This window comes from Wyeomyia smithii, chromosome 3 (genome assembly GCF_029784165.1).
Source record: "Wyeomyia smithii strain HCP4-BCI-WySm-NY-G18 chromosome 3, ASM2978416v1, whole genome shotgun sequence".
In the NCBI taxonomy this organism is placed as follows: domain Eukaryota; kingdom Metazoa; phylum Arthropoda; class Insecta; order Diptera; family Culicidae; genus Wyeomyia; species Wyeomyia smithii.
The window spans coordinates 157,021,182-157,045,029 of record NC_073696.1 but is presented as its reverse complement, the minus strand read 5'-3'; the positions used below and the strand labels follow the sequence as shown (position 1 = coordinate 157,045,029).

General features: G+C 36.1%; 1 protein-coding gene and 1 long non-coding RNA gene across 2 annotated transcripts in view; one reads left to right on the top strand and one right to left on the bottom strand.

Moving 5' to 3' along the window:
- The window catches only part of LOC129728745 (PDF receptor-like), a 182,073-nt gene that overhangs the window by 101,653 nt on the left and 56,572 nt on the right, over window positions 1-23,848 (bottom strand). The window lies entirely within an intron of this gene.
- Window positions 11,937-12,498, top strand: LOC129729994 (uncharacterized). The gene is made up of 3 exons (XR_008728776.1): window positions 11,937-12,064; window positions 12,126-12,213; window positions 12,280-12,498. It is a non-coding gene; the product is annotated as an uncharacterized LOC129729994 (long non-coding RNA).

The following is a 23,848-nucleotide window of genomic DNA, read 5'->3' as shown; positions in this document are numbered from 1 at the left end:
GAGATGGCTGGACCGATTTTGAAATTAATCGCAAATGAAAGGACCCTATCAAATTTTATTGTAATCGGATTTTTAGTTTAGAGGTTTTGTAGCAAAGTGTAAAAATTACGAAACATCATTATCTCGAAAACCGCACAACCGTTTTGAGCATAATTAATTTCAAATAAACGGGCTACCTGACATACCCTTAGCTTTTGAATTTCAAAAGATTGAATTTGTGGTTCAAAAGTTATGAAATGAAACGTGTTCTGGAGACTGTTTAATTTCACTCATGTTTCTCAGAGATGGCTCGATTTTCATAAAATCAGTGTCAAATGGAAGGTCTGGTTGCCACACAAGACCCTATTGATTTGTTTTGAAATTGGACTATTACTTTGCCTGTTATGTTTAAAAATGTGAAATCCAGCTATGGAAAGAAACATATTCCAAAGACTACTTGGACTCACTCACTTTTCTCAGAGATGGCTGACCAGATTTCCACAAAATTAGTGTCAAATGAAAAGTCTAGCTGGCTCATAACACCCTGTTGAATTTTAATGTAATCGAACCGTAACTTCGTCTGTATTGTACCGAAATGTGAAAATCACGAATCTTCATTATCTTAGAAACTACACAACCGATTTGATCAATATTATTATCAGATGAACGGGCTAGTTGAGGGTTAACTGATGAATTATGATTGAACACGTGGTTTAAAAGTTTGGCTGCCCTATACGTTCCCATTTCATTTGATTATAATCGAACTTAAGCAACCATGTATTAAATTGTTAATAAAACAACGAAAGTCAATTATCTCAAGGATCACATGTCTTATTTGAATATAACTAGTGTCGTACTAACGATTCATCTCTCAAACATACAAATAACAAACTTCATAGCAATTTGATATGTGGCTCAAAACTTATGAAAAGAAAAGAAATTCAAAGAATATTTGAAACTATACCTGCTTTGACGTCATTTGTGGGCTCAACATAATTTAAATGTGGTATCGTACTATTTGAACGTTTCCGGTATCGCTCGTGATTAGATTGTTCGAAATTAAGAGTCATTTCGCTATTTCTGAAGCACTATCATTACGTCAAATTTCATATTTTATACTTCAATTACAACATCAATATTTTAGAACCTAAAGAGTGAATATACATTTATTGGATTGAAGCGCTCATGTGAATATATTTTTACAAATAAAAGTTTGAATGAGAAAGGCTGGGTCTGACCGCTAGGTGGATTAATTTCGGTTTATAGGATATTTTTCCTGATTGAGCTTTGCCAGTGATATCGGTGAAACGTTGATTCCAGCTAGGCTTTGTTGAATGACTCAATTTTCTGTGCTCTGGAGTATTCTTTTTGAATGCTTTCTTGAGAATATTGTAGTAGATGGTATCTCTGCCAATTCGTATACAGATGCAGATGGTTACAACTCCGTCGGTAGAATGTTTCTTCCACATCCTTATGTTGATGGTTTCATGAATGAATTGTGTGGATGCTCTTCGAGATCAAATTCATCTTTCACTTTGATACAATATAATCTACACGAATCACAAATTGATAAAAACGTATTGAAATGAGCTTGACTGTTCAATATTTTCAATTTTGCAATAACGTTTTCATTTAATTTGCGTAAGCTTGATGAGCACCGACGATCAGGAAAGGGTTTACAGCACTTGGGCTTGGTATATTTCATTTTTACTTTAATAATCTTCACAAAATGCAAACTGTTGCTAACACCTCTGAAGAAGTGCAATCGTGTTTATATACGAAAACAGATATTATAGGTAACCCAGTAGTTATTGGTAACGTACTCTACAAACAGTTATTATTAGTAAACAAGTTAGTAGTGTTGCACGACAAGCATAATTTTTAATAAAACATTCGGCAATGTGTAGGTAGGCTAAGGTACAGCGCCTGAGTTCATTTATCCAATCGTTTTGTTGTCAAAGAATGAATTGTATATTTTTGATCAAGCATTACAATGAACGTATGGTTTTTTGCTGGTGAACCACGGACCAATTAACGTGTATTTTCCTAAATATTAATAATTTTTCGAGCTTAAATTCAAAATAGCTCAAAAACCGATGCCTTCAAAATGTTAACTACCAAAAGTTTTTTGATTCAAAATGAATCTCTGCATCTTTTAAAATCATCAGAATACAAATAGTTTGCAAAATGTTTGAATTAGAATTTTTATAAAAAAATAATCTACCACAAAAAAATATTTTTCATTTCTCCATCCAGGACTTTTTTTTCTACAGTTGCGTATAATAACTTCATAGTTTCTTTAAAAAAAAAAATTAAAAACTATTCAACTCTTTTTTTTTCTAAATTGAAATTTAATGGTCATTTTTAACATTTTTTTTGGTCAGGATATATTTTTGTACAGTGTATATTTTTTTATGATGCATTTTAATTTAATTCCCTGCAACTAGTTCTCAGACAGTTTTTCTACACGCAAAAGTTATAGTGTGCGTAACCAGATCATTTATGAACTTTCCTAGAGCATTTAATGATCTATCTTGGAACCAGTACAACGCATGTGCGTTGGGCATAACGCACTTGATGCTCTAGCGTATTTTTAATGTATTTGACAGCTCCAAATCACTTCGCTTGGAACGATTTCATCGGTGTTGGTATCGTCATAATGATTTGTAGTGGTATTGGTAACGTTTTTCAGGAGCCTGCTCTAGTTGATGCAGTGTATACAGCAATGGTTGCTGATAATTGAGGTACTTTTAAGTTTATTGAAATATCACCTAATCGATTCATTTTCAAGAACCAGATCATTCAAAAACAACATTGAGGCAATAATAATAAGAGATGACATTTGAAATGTTAAATTTTGCATTTTACTATGATGTTACTGTTTATTTGTTTGTCGACTGTAGCGGTTAATTCGGTAGATTTATCGGCTTACTGTTTATGTTGGTACCGATGCAGATAAATTAAGCAAAAACATTTATAAACGTCATGTAGTGAAACATGAATAATCATCAGTATATACATTTAATAATCGCCTTACTTATTGAAAGTTTTAGATTAAAAAAATGATAAAGCAATGGCAAAAAAAAAACACTAATATGTTTACATATATTCTGCAAGTAAGAATTTTTCTATCCAACATACTTAATTTGCTCGATACAGAATTATCGGCCGAGATACAGAGAAACAGATTTTGACAAAAAATACAGGTATAAATGTGGCAACCTGCTTACACCACAGCTGAGCGGGAGAAGAGTGTGAATCACTTTAGAGAGAATACATAGCAGAATGCCGCGCGGAGTACACTGCTGAGATCAATTCGATATAATTCGAAGAGCAAACATGCGTGACGTACGGCATTTTTTCAGTTTCGAGATACATAGTAAACACCGTTGTCTATTTTTCTACCTGGGTATATGTTGAATGAGAAAGGCTGGGTCTCACTGCTAGGTGGATTAATTTTCTACGTCAGCCTTGCGGTCGTGGCTTTGCATACAACCCTTGTATAGGCTTCGTACATCCTCAAGAGCATTGAGGATGTACGAAGCCTATTCAATGTACTAATCAAGTTATGAATTTTCTACATGATTCTTTAACATGTGCCGAGACTGATAAAGTTGTTTCAGACGCTGTAACCGAAATGATGAAAGATCACTTGAGATATTCAAACCCAGAATAAGTTGGATTGGCTTTTTTAGACTCAGATGTCCTGCTTGAAATTAAACAAAAAATGATCAGGCGATTGAAAGCGAAGGATCCTTCAGTTGCTTTTGTTAAATATTGCAAGCATTCAAATCCTGAACAGTTGCTAGTATGTAATTTATCACATCTCGTTCATACAAAATCGATGCTTTCTTTTCGAGTTTTGAACTAAGTATTGATTTTTTAGACCGTGACCCAGCCGAAGAGAGAAATAATGAGGAATAGCAAACTTCTGTCAAAAAATACTCGATTTAAACTACGCCACTGAGTTTTATATTCATGAAAAATTATAACTGTGTTTCAATACATTAGGTTACAATACAATATATCATATTTTTTATAAAAATATAAACGTATTTGAGCACGTTTAGCGACAGATATATATGAAAACCCAAATTAATCCACCTAGCAGTGAGACCCAGCCTTTCTCATTCGAGCTTATTATTTGTTAGAATAGATTTACATGAACACTTCAATTTTTAGAAAAAAATACCCCTTGAAAATTTCTGCTGGATTTATTTTCCACTTTAAATAACGAATTTCTAATGGCCAACAACACAACTATACCGAACATTTAAAACATAACATTTACACACATATGAGCATACATTAAGCATACATTATGGCTACTCCTGGTTACCGGAACACAACCTAAAATGGCCAAATTTTGCCTAATCTGGGTATTTCGATGGCGAAGATGTCGACTTTCAGTTGTTATGCTACCAGAAACCGCACTACTTTGAAGCAGTTGAAATTTGACAGCAACCCGCTGACAGTCCGCCAGTCTCTAACCAAAGCGATGCTGCTAATAATGCCAACAAACAGGCCGCACGGCTTATGAGGAATCACACCAACTGTCGAACAGGAGACAGTCAATTCGACCGAGAATTTTGTTCTTTTTGTGTATGAAGTCGTCGGGTGCAAATCGCGAGTCAACCGCGGACGGAGTTACTTTTAGGTAAGAACAAATTGCAACCTCACATAGCAACGCTATATTGAAGCCATCGTCCTCGTTGCAGAAGAGCCGGGGAACGATCAAGCGCCAACAACGGACAAAGTCCCGCTGAGGCATTCAAGAGAGAAAACCCAGGAAGGCCCTCCAGAGAGGTAACAAAAATTAGAAATGACAAAAAACTAGACGACATCTGTGCTCACGTGGTGATTTGTGCACAGGGCTTTTTCTTTTTTCCTGTTTCTGTTCTGCGGTGTGGTGTTCCGAATTTCGGCGGCATCGGATTCGAACGGACTGTTCGGGTTGGGCCAGCGGAAACAAGCAAGTCGGCACGGGAAGGACTGGAGCGGTTTGAGAATTGGTAGCTGGGAGCGGTGGCGGACTGGTGTTGCTGAACGGACGCGGCGCACCGTGAAAACCAGATGGCAGTCAAGTGAGCTAGATTAAGCAATGTGGGGTCGCACGGAGCGCGAAATGCCCGGCGACAAAAGTTGATAGGAAATGAAAAGCATAGGAGATTAGAGCGGGACGGGATGAAGAAGGAAGGAAAATATATGAAGTTGTTTTAGTAGACGTATAGGAATCATTTCTTCTCAATTTGCCGCTTCTATCGTCACTTCACTAACACAACAGTTCACTTGAAAAGATGAGAACGTATGAGAATGGCGAACAAACCATATATTCTGTACCAACTAACACTGCATAATTAAATCCATTTTAATCGTTGATTGCTTATTGCCTTGGGTTGCATGCAGTCGACCCATACGATGAGTCTTGAAGTGTTAGCGGGTATTCTTCCGTTGAAACATCGTTTTTGGAATCTCTCTTACCGGTTGCTAATTCGATGCACAGTTATGAACCCATTAGTAATTGAAAATTTCGAGAGGTTGGTCGACCTTCAATCTCAATCCAGATTTATGACTTTATATTTTGACTATATGGCTCAAGATATTAATCCTTCTTCATACGATTCCTCCAATGTCGCACTTTTAGATACTTCTAATAATGCTATATTCTTCGACACCACCATGAAACAAGATATTTCTGGTATCCCGGATCAATTGCGACCCCAAGAGATCCCTAAGATTTTTTCCAATAAGTTTAAACATGTTAGTTATGATAAAAGGTTTTACACTGACGGATCTAATCTAGATGAGTCCACTGGCTTCGGTGTTTTCCACGAAAATTTTACCGCCTCCTACAAACTCGATGCTCCTGCTTCCGTGTACGTTGCAGAGCTTGCTGCCATTCAGTACTCTCTTGGGATCATCGAAACCCTGCCCATAGACCACTACTTCATCTTCACAGACAGTCTCAGTGCCATTGAGGCTCTGCGATCGATGAAGACTGTGAAGCACACCCCGTATTTCCTGGGGCAAATACGGCGGTTTTTAAGTGCTTTAACAGATAAAAATTACCGGGTTACCTTAGCGTGGGTCCCTTCGCATTGCTCGATTCCGGGTAACGAAAAGGCTGACTCTTTAGCTAAGGTGGGTGCTATTGATGGCGATATTTATGAAAGACCAATTGCTTATGATGAATTTTATAGCATTTTGCGTCAGAGAACACTCAACAGTTGGCAATCATCATGGAACTCAGATGAACTGGGACGGTGGCTACATTCCATTTTTCCTAAGGTATCGACGAAAGCATGGTTCAAGGGGTTGGATGTAGGTCGGGACTTCATTCGCGTGATGTCCAGACTTATGTCCAATCACTACACGTTAAACACGCATCTCTTTCGTATAGGGCTTGTAGACAGTAATCACTGCATTTGTGGCGATGGCTACCATGACATCGAGCATGTTGTTTGGTCGTGTGCCGAATTCTGTGATGTTAGGTCCGAGCTTATAGATTCCCTCCGGGCCCGAGGAAAACAACCGAACGTACCCGTTAGAGACATTCTGGGAAGCGGTGATCTCCAGTACATGACACAACTGTACTGTTATTTGAAAAAGACTGACATTAAAATTTAATATTCTTTTGTCTATTTGTCAGAATACCCGTATACGACGCTGAAGACACGAACACGAAGAGCCTAAATCTATGTTTAAAAAACAAAAAAGAACACCAGTCGAAACACAAATAGATCGTATATCTTAATTAGTTTTAAGCAAGAATTGTATTTCCCTCCTCTCACCTTAAATCCCCACTAGCTCGTAGTCGGCCGCGAGAATAATAAAAGGCCTCCCTCTTTTCCCTGCTAACGTAGAATTAATACGAATTGTACTTGGCTCAGTAAAACAGAAAATGTATCGTGCCGTGTCAAATAAACTAATTTTAAACCAAGTCTCTCGCTTTACGTTTCAATAAATCCAGATCATCTTCAGCATCAAAATCGAAAATGTTTTTTCTAATACCGCCAGTAAGGTTCAGATACTTTTTGCCTTTCTCCTAGAAAGGTATAGCAATCACTTGCAAACCGAAAGTATAAAAGTGCTCCAAAGGGCCGAATGGCATATACCACTCGGCTCAGTTCGACGAGCTGAGCATTTACTATATATATATATATATATATATATATATAAGTGTGTGTGTGTGTGTGTATGTGTATGTGTGTGTAAGTGTATGTGTGTATGTGTGTGTATGTGTGTGTATGTGTGTGTATGTGTGAGTATGTGTGTGTATGTGTGTGTATGTGTGTGTATGTGTGTATGTGTGTATGTGTGTATGTGTGTGTATGTGTGTGTACGTGTGTGTATGTGTGTGTACGTGTGTGTATGTGTGTGTGTGTGTGTGTGTGTGTGTGTGTGTGTGTGTGTGTATGTGCAGATTTTTATTCTCACTCACTTTTCTCAGAGATGGCTGGACCGATTTTGAAATTAATCGCAAATGAAAGGACCCTATCAAATTTTATTGTAATCGGATTTTTAGTTTAGAGGTTTTGTAGCAAAATGTAAAAATTACGAAACATCATTATCTCGAAAACCGCACAACCGTTTTGAGCATAATTAATTTGAAATAAACGGGCTACCTGACATACCCTTAGCTTTTGAATTTCTCAAAGATTGAATTTGTGGTTCAAAAGTTATGAAATGAAACGTGTTCTGGAGACTGTTTAATTTCACTCATGTTTCTCAGAGATGGCTGGATTTTCATAAAATCAGTGTCAAATGGAAGGTCTGGTTGCCACACAAGACCCTATTGATTTGTTTTGAAATTGGACTATTACTTTGCCTGTTATGTTTAAAAATGTGAAATCCAGCTATGGAAAGAAACATATTCCAAAGACTACTTGGACTCACTCACTTTTCTCAGAGATGGCTGACCCGATTTCCACAAAATTAGTGTCAAATGAAAAGTCTAGCTGGCTCATAACACCCTGTTGAATTTTAATGTAATGGAACCGTAACTTCGTCTGTATTGTACCGAAATGTGAAAATCACGAATCTTCATTATCTTAGAAACTACACAACCGATTTGATCAATATTATTATCAGATGAACGGGCTAGTTAAGGGTTAACTGATGAATTATGATTGAACACGTGGTTTCAAAGTTTGGCTGCCCTATACGTTTCCATTTCATTTGATTATAATCGAACTTAAGCAACCATGTAATAAATTGTTAATAAAACAACGAAAGTCAATTATCTCAAAGATCACATGTCTTATTTGAACATAACTAGTGTCGTACTAACGATTCATCTCTCAAACATACAAATAACAAACTTCATAGCAATTTGATAGGTGGCTCAAAACTTATGAAAAGAAAAGAAATTCAAAGAATATTTGAAACTATACCTGCTTTGACGTCATATGTGGGCTCAACATAATTTAAATGTGGTATCGTACTATTTGAACGTTTCCGGTATCGCTCGTGATTAGATTGTTCGAAATTAAGAGTCATTTCGCTATTTCTGAAGCACTAACATTACGTCAAATTTCATATTTTATACTTCAATTACAACATCAACATTTTAGAACCTAAAGAGTGAATATACATTTATTGGATTGAAGCGCTCATGTGAATATATTTTTACAAATAAAAGTTTGAATGAGAAAGGCTGAGTCTGACCGCTAGGTGGATTAATTTCGGTTTATAGGATATTTTTCCTGATTGAGCTTTGCCAGTGATATCGGTGAAACGTTGATTCCAGCTAGGCTTTGTTGAATGACTCAATTTTCTGTGCTCTGGAGTATTCTTTTTGAATGCTTTCTTGAGAATATTGTAGTAGATGGTATCTCTGCCAATTCGTATACAGATGCAGATGGTTACAACTCCGTCGGTAGAATGTTTCTTCCACATCCTTATGTTGATGGTTTCATGAATGAATTGTGTGGATGCTCTTCGAGATCAAATTCATCTTTCACTTTGATACAATATAATCTACACGAATCACAAATTGATAAAAACGTATTAAAATGAGCTTGACTGTTCAATATTTTCAATTTTGCAATAACGTTTTCATTTAATTTGCGTAAGCTTGATGAGCACCGACGATCAGGAAAGGGTTTACAGCACTTGGGCTTGGTATATTTCATTTTCACTTTAATAATCTTCACAAAATGCAAACTGTTGCTAACACCTCTGAAGAAGTGCAATCGTGTTTATATAAGAAAACAGATATTATAGGTAACCCAGTAGTTATTGGTAACGTACTCTACAAACAGTTATTATTAGTAAACAAGTTAGTAGTGTTGCACGACAAGCATAATTTTTAATAAAACATTCGGCAATGTGTAGGTAGGCTAAGGTACAGCGCCTGAGTTCATTTATCCAATCGTTTTGTTGTCAAAGAATGAATTGTATATTTTTGATCAAGCATTCCAATGAACGTATGGTTTTTTGCTGGTGAACCACGGACCAATTAACGTGTATTTTCCTAAATATTAATAATTTTTCGAGCTTAAATTCAAAATAGCTCAAAAACCGATGCCTTCAAAATGTTAACTACCAAAAGTTTTTTGATTCAAAATGAATCTCTGCATCTTTTAAAATCATCAGAATACAAATAGTTTGCAAAATGTTTGAATTAGAATTTTTATAAAAAAATAATCTACCATAAAAAAATATTTTTCATTTCTCCATCCAGGACTTTTTTTTCTACAGTTGCGTATAATAACTTCATAGTTTCTTTAAAAAAAAAAATTAAAAACTATTCAACTCTTTTTTTTCTAAATTGAAATTTAATGGTCATTTTTAACATTTTTTTTGGTCAGGATATTTTTTTGTACAGTGTATATTTTTTTATGATGCATTTTAATTTAATTCCCTGCAACTAGTTCTCAGACAGTTTTTCTACACGCAAAAGTTATAGTGTGCGTAACCAGATCATTTATGAACTTTCCTAGAGCATTTAATGATCTATCTTGGAACCAGTACAACGCATGTGCGTTGGGCATAACGCACTTGATGCTCTAGCGTATTTTTAATGTATTTGACAGCTCCAAATCACTTCGCTTGGAACGAATTCATCGGTGTTGGTATCGTCATAATGATTTGTAGTGGTATTGGTAACGTTTTTCAGGAGCCTGCTCTAGTTGATGCAGTGTATACAGCAATGGTTGCTGATAATTGAGGTACTTTTAAGTTTATTGAAATATCACCTAATCGATTCATTTTCAAGAACCAGATCATTCAAAAACAACATTGAGGCAATAATAATAAGAGATGACATTTGAAATGTTAAATTTTGCATTTTACTATGATGTTACTGTTTATTTGTTTGTCGACTGTAGCGGTTAATTCTGTAGATTTATCGGCTTACTGTTTATGTTGGTACCGATGCAGATAAATTAAGCAAAAACATTTATAAACGTCATGTAGTGAAACATGAATAATCATCAGTATATACATTTAATAATCGCCTTACTTATTGAAAGTTTTAGATTAAAAAAATGATAAAGCAATGGCAAAAAAAAACACTAATATGTTTACATATATTCTGCAAATAAGAATTTTTCTATCCAACATACTTAATTTGCTCGATACAGAATTATCGGCCGAGATACAGAGAAACAGATTTTGACAAAAAAATACAGGTATAAATGTGGCAACCTGCTTACACCACAGCTGAGCGGGAGAAGAGTGTGAATCACTTTAGAGAGAATACAAAGCAGAATGCCGCGCGGAGTACACTGCTGAGATCAATTCGATATAATTCGAAGAGCAAACATGCGTGACGTACGGCATTTTTTCAGTTTCGAGATACATAGTAAACACCGTTGTCTATTTTTCTACCTGGGTATATGTTGAATGAGAAAGGCTGGGTCTCACTGCTAGGTGGATTAATTTTCTACGTCAGCCTTGCGGTCGTGGCTTTGCATACAACCCTTGTATAGGCTTCGTACATCCTCAAGAGCATTGAGGATGTACGAAGCCTATTTAATGTACTAATCAAGTTATGAATTTTCTACATGATTCTTTAACATGTGCCGAGACTGATAAAGTTGTTTCAGACGCTGTAACCGAAATGATGAAAGATCACTTGAGATATTCAAACCCAGAATAAGTTGGATTGGCTTTTTTAGACTCAGATGTCCTGCTTGAAATTAAACAAAAAATGATATGGCGATTGAAAGCGAAGGATCCTTCAGTTGCTTTTGTTAAATATTGCAAGCATTCAAATCCTGAACAGTTGCTAGTATGTAATTTATCACATCTCGTTCATACAAAATCGATGCTTTCTTTTCGAGTTTTGAACTAAGTATTGATTTTTTAGACCGTGACCCAGTCGAAGAGAGAAATAATGAAGAATAGCAAACTTCTGTCAAAAAATACTCGATTTAAACTACGCCACTGAGTTTTATATTCATGAAAAATTATAACTGTGTTTCAATACATTAGGTTACAATACAATATATCATATTTTTTATAAAAATATAAACGTATTTGAGCACGTTTAGCGACAGATATATATGAAAACCCAAATTAATCCACCTAGCAGTGAGACCCAGCCTTTCTCATTCGAGCTTATTATTTGTTAGAATAGATTTACATGAACACTTCAATTTTTAGAAAAAAATACCCCTTGAAAATTTCTGCTGGATTTATTTTCCACTTTAAATAACGAATTTCTAATGGCCAACAACACAACTATACCGAACATTTAAAACATAACATTTACACACATATGAGCATACATTAAGCATACATTATGGCTACTCCTGGTTACCGGAACACAACCTAAAATGGCCAAATTTTGCCTAATCTGGGTATTTCGATGGCGAAGATGTCGACTTTCAGTTGTTATGCTACCAGAAACCGCACTACTTTGAAGCAGTTGAAATTTGACAGCAACCCGCTGACAGTCCGCCAGTCTCTAACCAAAGCGATGCTGCTAATAATGCCAACAAACAGGCCGCACGGCTTATGAGGAATCACACCAACTGTCGAACAGGAGACAGTCAATTCGACCGAGAATTTTGTTCTTTTTGTGTATGAAGTCGTCGGGTGCAAATCGCGAGTCAACCGCGGACGGAGTTACTTTTGGGTAAGAACAAATTGCAACCTCACATAGCAACGCTATATTGAAGCCATCGTCCTCGTTGCAGAAGAGCCGGGGAACGATCAAGCGCCAACAACGGACAAAGTCCCGCTGAGGCATTCAAGAGAGAAAACCCAGGAAGGCCCTCCAGAGAGGTAACAAAAATTAGAAATGACAAAAAACTAGACGACATCTGTGCTCACGTGGTGATTTGTGCACAGGGCTTTTTCTTTTTTCCTGTTTCTGTTCTGCGGTGTGGTGTTCCGAATTTCGGCGGCATCGGATTCGAACGGACTGTTCGGATTGGGCCAGCGGAAACAAGCAAGTCGGCACGGGAAGGACTGGAGCGGTTTGAGAATTTTTAGCTGGGAGCGGTGGCGGACTGGTGTTGCTGAACGGACGCGGCGCACCGCGAAAACCAGATGGCAGTCAAGTGAGCTAGATTAAGCAACGTGGGGTCGCACGGAGCGCGAAATGCCCGGTGACAAACGTTGATAGGAAATGAAAAGCATAGGAGATAAGAGCGGGACGGGATGAAGAAGGAAGGAAAATATATGAAGTTGTTTTAGTAGACGTATAGGAATCATTTCTTCTCAATTTGCCGCTTCTATCGTCACTTCACTAACACAACAGTTCACTTGAAAAGATGAGAACGTATGAGAATGGCGAACAAACCATATATTCTGTACCAACTAACACTGCATAATTAAATCCATTTTAATCGTTGATTGCTTATTGCCTTGGGTTGCATGCAGTCGACCCATACGATGAGTCTTGAAGTGTTAGCGGGTATTCTTCCGTTGAAACATCGTTTTTGGAATCTCTCTTACCGGTTGCTAATTCGATGCACAGTTATGAACCCATTAGTAATTGAAAATTTCGAGAGGTTGGTCGACCTTCAATCTCAATCCAGATTTATGACTTTATATTTTGACTATATGGCTCAAGATATTAATCCTTCTTCATACGATTCCTCCAATGTCGCACTTTTAGATACTTCTAATAATGCTATATTCTTCGACACCACCATGAAACAAGATATTTCTGGTATCCCGGATCAATTGCGACCCCAAGAGATCCCTAAGATTTTTTCCAATAAGTTTAAACATGTTAGTTATGATAAAAGGTTTTACACTGACGGATCTAATCTAGATGAGTCCACTGGCTTCGGTGTTTTCCACGAAAATTTTACCGCCTCCTACAAACTCGATGCTCCTGCTTCCGTGTACGTTGCAGAGCTTGCTGCCATTCAGTACTCTCTTGGGATCATCGAAACCCTGCCCATAGACCACTACTTCATCTTCACAGACAGTCTCAGTGCCATTGAGGCTCTGCGATCGATGAAGACTGTGAAGCACACCCCGTATTTCCTGGGGCAAATACGGCGGTTTTTAAGTGCTTTAACAGATAAAAATTACCGGGTTACCTTAGCGTGGGTCCCTTCTCATTGCTCGATTCCGGGTAACGAAAAGGCTGACTCTTTAGCTAAGGTGGGTGCTATTGATGGCGATATTTATGAAAGACCAATTGCTTATGATGAATTTTATAGCATTTTGCGTCAGAGAACACTCAACAGTTGGCAATCATCATGGAACTCAGATGAACTGGGACGGTGGCTACATTCCATTTTTCCTAAGGTATCGACGAAAGCATGGTTCAAGGGGTTGGATGTAGGTCGGGACTTCATTCGCGTGATGTCCAGACTTATGTCCAATCACTACACGTTAAACACGCATCTCTTTCGTATAGGGCTTGTAGACAGTAATCACTGCGTTTGTGGCGATGGCTACCATGACATCGAGCATGTTGTTTGGTCGTGTGCCGAATTCTGTGATGTTAGGTCCGAGCTTATAGATTCCCTCCGGGCCCGAGGAAAACAACCGAACGTACCCGTTAGAGACATTCTGGGAAGCGGTGATTTCCAGTACATGACACAACTGTACTGTTATTTGAAAAAGACTGACATTAAAATTTAATATTCTTTTGTCTATTTGTCAGAATACCCGTATACGACGCTGAAGACACGAACACGAAGAGCCTAAATCTATGTTTAAAAAACAAAAAAGAACACCAGTCGAAACACAAATAGATCGTATATCTTAATTAGTTTTAAGCAAGAATTGTATTTCCCTCCTCTCACCTTAAATCCCCACTAGCTCGTAGTCGGCCGCGAGAATAAAAAAAAGGCCTCCCTCTTTTCCCTGCTAACGTAGAATTAATACGAATTGTACTTGGCTCAGTAAAACAGAAAATGTATCGTGCCGTGTCAAATAAACTAATTTTAAACCAAGTCTCTCGCTTTACGTTTCAATAAATCCAGATCATCTTCAGCATCAAAATCGAAAATGTTTTTTCTAATACCGCCAGTAAGGTTCAGATACTTTTTGCCTTTCTCCTAGAAAGGTATAGCAATCACTTGCAAACCGAAAGTATAAAAGTGCTCCAAAGGGCCGAATGGCATATACCACTCGGCTCAGTTCGACGAGCTGAGCATTTACTGTATATATATATATATATATATATATATATATATATATATATATATATATATATATATATATATATATATATATATATATATATATAGATATATATATATATATATATATATATATATATATATATATATATATATATATATATATATATATATATATATATATATTTATATATATATATATATATATATATATATATATATATATATATATATATATATATGTGTGTGTGTGTGTGTGTACTCACTTTTCTCAGAGATGGCTGGACCGATTTTGAAATTAATCGTAAATGAAAGGACCCTATCAAATTTTATTGTAATCGGATTTTTAGTTTAGAGGTTATGTAGCAAAGTGTAAAAACCACGAAACATCATTATCTCGAAAACCGCACAACCGTTTTGAGCATAATTAATTTCAAATAAACGGGCTACCTAACATGCCCTTAGCTTTTGAATTTCATAAAGATTGAATTTGTGGTTCAAAAGTTATGAAATGAAACGTGTTCTGGAGACTGTTTAATTTCACTCATGTTTCTCAGAGATGACTGGATTTTCATAAAATCAGTGTCAAATGGAAGGTCTGGTTGCCACACAAGACCCTATTGATTTGTTTTGAAATTGGACTATTACTTTGCCTGTTATGTTTAAAAATGTGAAATCCAGCTATGGAAAGAAACATATTCCAAAGACTACTTGGACTCACTCACTTTTCTCAGAGATGGCTGACCCGATTTCCACAAAATTAGTGTCAAATGAAAAGTCTAGCTGGCTCATAACACCCTGTTGAATTTTAATGTAATCGAACCGTAACTTCGTCTGTATTGTACCGAAATGTGAAAATCACGAATCTTCATTATCTTAGAAACTACACAACCGATTTGATCAATATTATTATCAGATGAACGGGCTAGTTAAGGGTTAACTGATAAATTATGATTGAACACGTGGTTTCAAAGTTTGGCTGCCCTATACGTTCCCATTTCATTTGATTATAATCGAACTTAAGCAACCATGTATTAAATTGTTAATAAAACAACGAAAGTCAATTATCTCAAAGATCACATGTCTTATTTGAACATAACTAGTGTCGTACTAACGATTCATCTCTCAAACATACAAATAACAAACTTCATAGCAATTTGATATGTGGCTCAAAACTTATGAAAAGAAAAGAAATTCAAAGAATATTTGAAACTATACCTGCTTTGACGTCATATGTAGGCTCAACATAATTTAAATGTGGTATCGTACTATTTGAACGTTTCCGGTATCGCTCGTGATTAGATTGTTCGAAATTAAGAGTCATTTCGCTATTTCTGAAGCACTAACATTACGTCAAATTTCATATTTTATACTTCAATTACAACATCAACATTTTAGAACCTAAAGAGTGAATATACATTTATTGGATTGAAGCGCTCATGTAAATATATTTTTACAAATAAAAGTTTGAATGAGAAAGGCTGGGTCTGACCGCTAGGTGGATTAATTTCGGTTTATAGGATATTTTTCCTGATTGAGCTTTGCCAGTGATATCGGTGAAACGTTGATTCCAGCTAGGCTTTGTTGAATGACTCAATTTTCTGTGCTCTGGAGTATTCTTTTTGAATGCTTTCTTGAGAATATTGTAGTAGATGGTATCTCTGCCAATTCGTATACAGATGCAGATGGTTACAACTCCGTCGGTAGAATGTTTCTTCCACATCCTTATGTTGATGGTTTCATGAATGAATTGTGTGGATGCTCTTCGAGATCAAATTCATCTTTCACTTTGATACAATATAATTTACACGAATCACAAATTGATAAAAACGTATTAAAATGAGCTTGACTGTTCAATATTTTCAATTTTGCAATAACGTTTTCATTTAATTTGCGTAAGCTTGATGAGCACCGACGATCAGGAAAGGGTTTACAGCACTTGGGCTTGGTATATTTCATTTTTACTTTAATAATCTTCACAAAATGCAAACTGTTGCTAACACCTCTGAAGAAGTGCAATCGTGTTTATATACGAAAACAGATATTATAGGTAACCCAGTAGTTATTGGTAACGTACTCTACAAACAGTTATTATTAGTAAACAAGTTAGTAGTGTTGCACGACAAGCATAATTTTTAATAAAACATTCGGCAATGTGTAGGTAGGCTAAGGTACAGCGCCCGAGTTCATTTATCCAACCGTTTTGTTGTCAAAGAATGAATTGTATATTTTTGATCAAGCATTCCAACGAACGTATGTTTTTTTGCTGGTGAACCACGGACCAATTAACGTGTATTTTCCTAAATATTAATAATTTTTCGAGCTTAAATTCAAAATAGCTCAAAAACCGATGCCTTCAAAATGTTAACTACCAAAAGTTTTTTGATTCAAAATGAATCTCTGCATCTTTTAAAATCATCAGAATACAAATAGTTTGCAAAATGTTTGAATTAGAATTTTTTTTAAAAAATAATCTACCACAAAAAAATATTTTTCATTTCTCCATCCAGGACTTTTTTTTCTACAGTTGCGTATAATAACTTCATAGTTTCTTTAAAAAAAATTAAAAACTATTCAACTCTTTTTTTTTCTAAATTGAAATTTAATGGTCATTTTTAACATTTTTTTTTGGTCAGGATATTTTTTTTGTACAGTGTATATTTTTTTATGATGCATTTTAATTTAATTCCCTGCAACTAGTTCTCAGACAGTTTTTCTACACGCAAAAGTTATAGTGTGCGTAACCAGATCATTTATGAACTTTCCTAGAGCAGTTAATGATCTATCTTGGAACCAGTACAACGCATGTGCGTTGGGCATAACGCACTTGATGCTCTAGCGTATTTTTAATGTATTTGACAGCTCCAAATCACTTCGCTTGGAACGATTTCATCGGTGTTGGTATCGTCATAATGATTTGTAGTGGTATTGGTAACGTTTTTCAGGAGCCTGCTCTAGTTGATGCAGTGTATACAGCAATGGTTGCTGATAATTGAGGTACTTTTAAGTTTATTGAAATATCACCTAATCGATTCATTTTCAAGAACCAGATCATTCAAAAACAACATTGAGGCAATAATAATAAAAGAAGACATTTGATATGTTAAATATTGCATTTTACTATGATGTTACTGTTTATTTGTTTGTCGACTGTAGCGGTTAATTCTGTAGATTTATCGGCTTACTGTTTATGTTGGTACCGATGCAGATAAATTAAGCAAAAACATTTATAAACGTCATGTAGTGAAACATGAATAATCATCAGTATATACATTTAATAATCGCCTTACTTATTGAAAGTTTTAGATTAAAAAAATGATAAAGCAATGGCAAAAAAAAACACTAATATGTTTACATATATTCTGCAAGTAAGAATTTTTCTATCCAACATACTTAATTTGCTCGATACAGAATTATCGGCCGAGATACAGAGAAACAGATTTTGACAAAAAAATACAGGTATAAATGTGGCAACCTGCTTACACCACAGCTGAGCGGTAGAAGAGTGTGAATCACTTTAGAGAGAATACATAGCAGAATGCCGCGCGGAGTACACTGCTGAGATCAATTCGATATAATTCGAAGAGCAAACATGCGTGACGTACGGCATTTTTTTAGTTTCGAGATACATAGTAAACACCGTTGTCTATTTTTCTACCTGGGTATATGTTGAATGAGAAAGGCTGGGTCTCACTGCTAGGTGGATTAATTTTCTACGTCAGCCTTGCGGTCGTGGCTTTGCATACAACCCTTGTATAGGCTTCGTACATCCTCAAGAGCATTGAGGATGTACGAAGCCTATTCAATGTACTAATCAAGTTATGAATTTTCTACATGATTCTTTAACATGTGCCGAGACTGATAAAGTTGTTTCAGACGCTGTAACCGAAATGATGAAAGATCACTTGAGATATTCAAACCCAGAATAAGTTGGATTGGCTTTTTTAGACTCAGATGTCCTGCTTGAAATTAAACAAAAAATGATCAGGCGATTGAAAGCGAAGGATCCTTCAGTTGCTTTTGTTAAATATTGCAAGCATTCAAATCCTGAACAGTTGCTAGTATGTAATTTATCACATCTCGTTCATACAAAATCGATGCTTTCTTTTCGAGTTTTGAACTAAGTATTGATTTTTTAGACCGTGACCCAGCCGAAGAGAGAAATAATGAGGAATAGCAAACTTCTGTCAAAAAATACTCGATTTAAACTACGCCACTGAGTTTTATATTCATGAAAAATTATAACTGTGTTTCAATACATTAGGTTACAATACAATATATCATATTTTTTATAAAAATATAAACGTATTTGAGCACGTTTAGCGACAGATATATATGAAAACCCAAATTAATCCACCTAGCAGTGAGACCCAGCCTTTCTCATTCGAGCTTATTATTTGTTAGAATAGATTTACATGAACACTTCAATTTTTAGAAAAAAATACCCCTTGAAAATTTCTGCTGGATTTATTTTCCACTTTAAATAACGAATTTCTAATGGCCAACAACACAACTATACCGAACATTTAAAACATAACATTTACACACATATGAGCATACATTAAGCATACATTATGGCTACTCCTGGTTACCGGAACACAACCTAAAATGGCCAAATTTTGCCTAATCTGGGTATTTCGATGGCGAAGATGTCGACTTTCAGTTGTTATGCTACCAGAAACCGCACTACTTTGAAGCAGTTGAAATTTGACAGCAACCCGCTGACAGTCCGCCAGTCTCTAACCAAAGCGATGCTGCTAATAATGCCAACAAACAGGCCGCACGGCTTATGAGGAATCACACCAACTGTCGAACAGGAGACAGTCAATTCGACCGAGAATTTTGTTCTTTTTGTGTATGAAGTCGTCGGGTGCAAATCGCGAGTCAACCGCGGACGGAGTTACTTTTGGGTAAGAACAAATTGCAACCTCACATAGCAACGCTATATATATATATATATATATATATATATATATATATATATATATATATATATATATATATATATATATATATATATATATATATATATATATATATATATATATATATATATATATATATATATATATATATATATATATATAGCCATCGTCCTCGTTGCAGAAGAGCCGGGGAACGATCAAGCGCCAACAACGGACAAAGTCCCGCTGAGGCATTCAAGAGAGAAAACCCAGGAAGGCCCTCCAGAGAGGTAACAAAAATTAGAAATGACAAAAAACTAGACGACATCTGTGCTCACGTGGTGATTTGTGCACAGGGCTTTTTCTTTTTTCCTGTTTCTGTTCTGAGGTGCGGTGTTCCGAATTTCGGCGGCATCAGATTCGAACGGACTGTTCGGATTGGGCCAGCGGAAACAAGCAAGTCGGCACGGGAAGGACTGGGGCGGTTTGAGAATTGGTAGCTGGGAGCGGTGGCGGACTGGTGTTGCTGAACGGACGCGGCGCACCGCGAAAACCAGATGGCAGTCAAGTGAGCTAGATTAAGCAACGTGGGGTCGCACGGAGCGCGAAATGCCCGGCGACAAAAGTTGATAGGAAATGAAAAGCATAGGAGATTAGAGCGGGACGGGATGAAGAAGGAAGGAAAATATATGAAGTTGTTTTAGTAGACGTATAGGAATCATTTCTTCTCAATTTGCCGCATCTATCGTCACTTCACTAACACAACAGTTCACTTGAAAAGATGAGAACGTATGAGAATGGCGAACAAGCCATATATTCTGTACCAACTAACACTGCATAATTAAATCCATTTTAATCGTTGATTGCTTATTGCCTTGGGTTGCATGCAGTCGACCCATACGATGAGTCTTGAAGTGTTAGCGGGTATTTTTCCGTTGAAACATCGTTTTTGGAATCTCTCTTACCGGTTGCTAATTCGATGCACAGTTATGAACCCATTAGTAATTGAAAATTTCGAGAGGTTGGTCGACCTTCAATCTCAATCCAGATTTATGACTTTATATTTTGACTATATGGCTCAAGATATTAATCCTTCTTCATACGATTCCTCCAATGTCGCACTTTTAGATACTTCTAATAATGCTATATTCTTCGACACCACCATGAAACAAGACATTTCTGGTATCCCGGATCAATTGCGACCCCAAGAGATCCCTAAGATTTTTTCCAATAAGTTTAAACATGTTAGTTATGATAAAAGGTTTTACACTGAATGATCTAATCTAGATGAGTCCACTGGCTTCGGTGTTTTCCACGAAAATTTTACCGCCTCCTACAAACTCGATGCTCCTGCTTCCGTGTACGTTGCAGAGCTTGCTGCCATTCAGTACTCTCTTGGGATCATCGAAACCCTGCCCATAGACCACTACTTCATCTTCACAGACAGTCTCAGTGCCATTGAGGCTCTGCGATCGATGAAGACTGTGAAGCACACCCCGTATTTCCTGGGGCAAATACGGCGGTTTTTAAGTGCTTTAACAGATAAAAATTACCGGGTTACCTTAGCGTGGGTCCCTTCTCATTGCTCGATTCCGGGTAACGAAAAGGCTGACTCTTTAGCTAAGGTGGGTGCTATTGATGGCGATATTTATGAAAGACCAATTGCTTATGATGAATTTTATAGCATTTTGCGTCAGAGAACACTCAACAGTTGGCAATCATCATGGAACTCAGATGAACTGGGACGGTGGCTACATTCCATTTTTCCTAAGGTATCGACGAAAGCATGGTTCAAGGGGTTGGATGTAGGTCGGGACTTCATTCGCGTGATGTCCAGACTTATGTCCAATCACTACACGTTAAACACGCATCTCTTTCGTATAGGGCTTGTAGACAGTAATCACTGCGTTTGTGGCGATGGCTACCATGACATCGAGCATGTTGTTTGGTCGTGTGCCGAATTCTGTGATGTTAGGTCCGAGCTTATAGATTCCCTCCGGGCCCGAGGAAAACAACCGAACGTACCCGTTAGAGACATTCTGGGAAGCGGTGATCTCCAGTACATGACACAACTGTACTGTTATTTGAAAAAGACTGACATTAAAATTTAATATTCTTTTGTCTATTTGTCAGAATACCCGTACACGACGCTGGAGACACGAACACGAAGAGCCTAAATCTATGTTTAAAAAACAAAAAAGAACACCAGTCGAAACACAAATAGATCGTATATCTTAATTAGTTTTAAGCAAGAATTGTATTTCCCTCCTCTCACCTTAAATCCCCACTAGCTCGTAGTCGGCCGCGAGAATAAAAAAAAGGCCTCCCTCTTTTCCCTGCTAACGTAGAATTAATACGAACTGTACTTGGCTCAGTAAAACAGAAAATGTTTCGTGCCGTGTCAAAAAAACTAATTTTAAACCAAGTCTCTCGCTTTACGTTTCAATAAATCCAGATCATCTTCAGCATTAAAATCGAAAATGTTTTTTCTTATACCGCCAGTAAGGTTCAGATACTTTTTGCCTTTCTCCTAGAAAGGTATAGCAATCACTTGCAAACCGAAAGTATAAAAGTGCTCCAAAGGGCAGAATGGCATATACCACTCGGCTCAGTTCTACGAGCTGAGCATTTACTGTATATATATATATATATATATATATATATATATATATTTATATATATATATATATATATATATATATATATATATATATATATATATATATATATATATATATATATATATATATATATATATATATATATATATATATATGTGTGTGTGTGTGTGTGTGTGTGTGTGTGTGTGTGTGTGTGTGTGTGTGTATGTGTGTGTGTATGTGTGTATGTGTGTGTATGTGTGTATGTGTGTGTTTGTGTGTATGTGTGTATGTGTGTATATGTGTATATGTGTGTATGTGTGTGTATGTGTGTGTATGTGTGTGTATGTGTGTGTGTGTGTGTGTGTGTATGTGCAGATTTTTATTCTCACTCACTTTCTCAGAGATGGCTGGACCGATTTTGAAATTAATCGTAAATGAAAGGACCCTATCAAATTTTATTGTAATCGGATTTTTAGTTTAGAGGTTATGTAGCAAAGTGTAAAAACCACGAAACATAATTATCTCGAAAACCGCACAACCGTTTTGAGCATAATTAATTTCAAATAAACGGGCTACCTGACATGCCCTTAGCTTTTGAATTTCATAAAGATTGAAATTGTGGTTCAAAAGTTATGAAATGAAACGTGTTCTGGAGACTGTTTAATTTCACTCATGTTTCTCATTTTGACGATACCAACACCGATGAAATCGTTCCAAGCGAAGTGATTTGGAGCTGTCAAATACATTAAAAATACGCCAGAGCATCAAGTGCGTTATGCCCAACGCACATGCGTTGTACTGGTTCCAAGATAGATCATTAACTGCTCTAGGAAAGTTCATAAATGATCTGGTTACGCACACTATAACTTTTGCGTGTAGAAAAACTGTCTGAGAACTAGTTGCAGGGAATTAAATTAAAATGCATCATAAAAAAATATACACTGTACAAAAAAAATATCCTGACCAAAAAAAATGTTAAAAATGACCATTAAATTTCAATTTAGAAAAAAAAAGAGTTGAATAGTTTTTAATTTTTTTATAAAGAAACTATGAAGTTATTATACGCAACTGTAGAAAAAAAAGTCCTGGATGGAGAAATGAAAAATATTTTTTGTGGTAGATTATTTTTTTAAAAAAATTCTAATTCAAACATTTTGCAAACTATTTGTATTCTGATGATTTTAAAAGATGCAGAGATTCATTTTGAATCAAAAAACTTTTGGTAGTTAACATTTTGAAGGCATCGGTTTTTGACCTATTTTGAATTTAAGCTCGAAAAATTATTAATATTTAGGAAAATACACGTTAATTGGTCCGTGGTTCACCAGCAAAAAAACATACGTTCATTGGAATGCTTGATCAAAAATATACAATTCATTCTTTGACAACAAAACGGTTGGATAAATGAACTCAGGCGCTGTACCTTAGCCTACCTACACATTGCCGAATGTTTTATTAAAAATTATGCTTGTCGTGCAACACTACTAACTTGTTTACTAATAATAACTGTTTGTAGAGTACGTTACCAATAACTACTGGGTTACCTATAATATCTGTTTTCGTATATAAACACGATTGCACTTCTTCAGAGGTGTTAGCAACAGTTTGCATTTTGTAAAGATTATTAAAGTAAAAATGAAATATACCAAGCCCAAGTGCTGTAAACCCTTTCCTGATCGTCGGTGCTCATCAAGCTTACGCAAATTAAATGAAAACGTTATTGCAAAATTGAAAATATTGAACAGTCAAGCTCATTTTAATACGTTTTTATCAATTTGTGATTCGTGTAGATTATATTGTATCA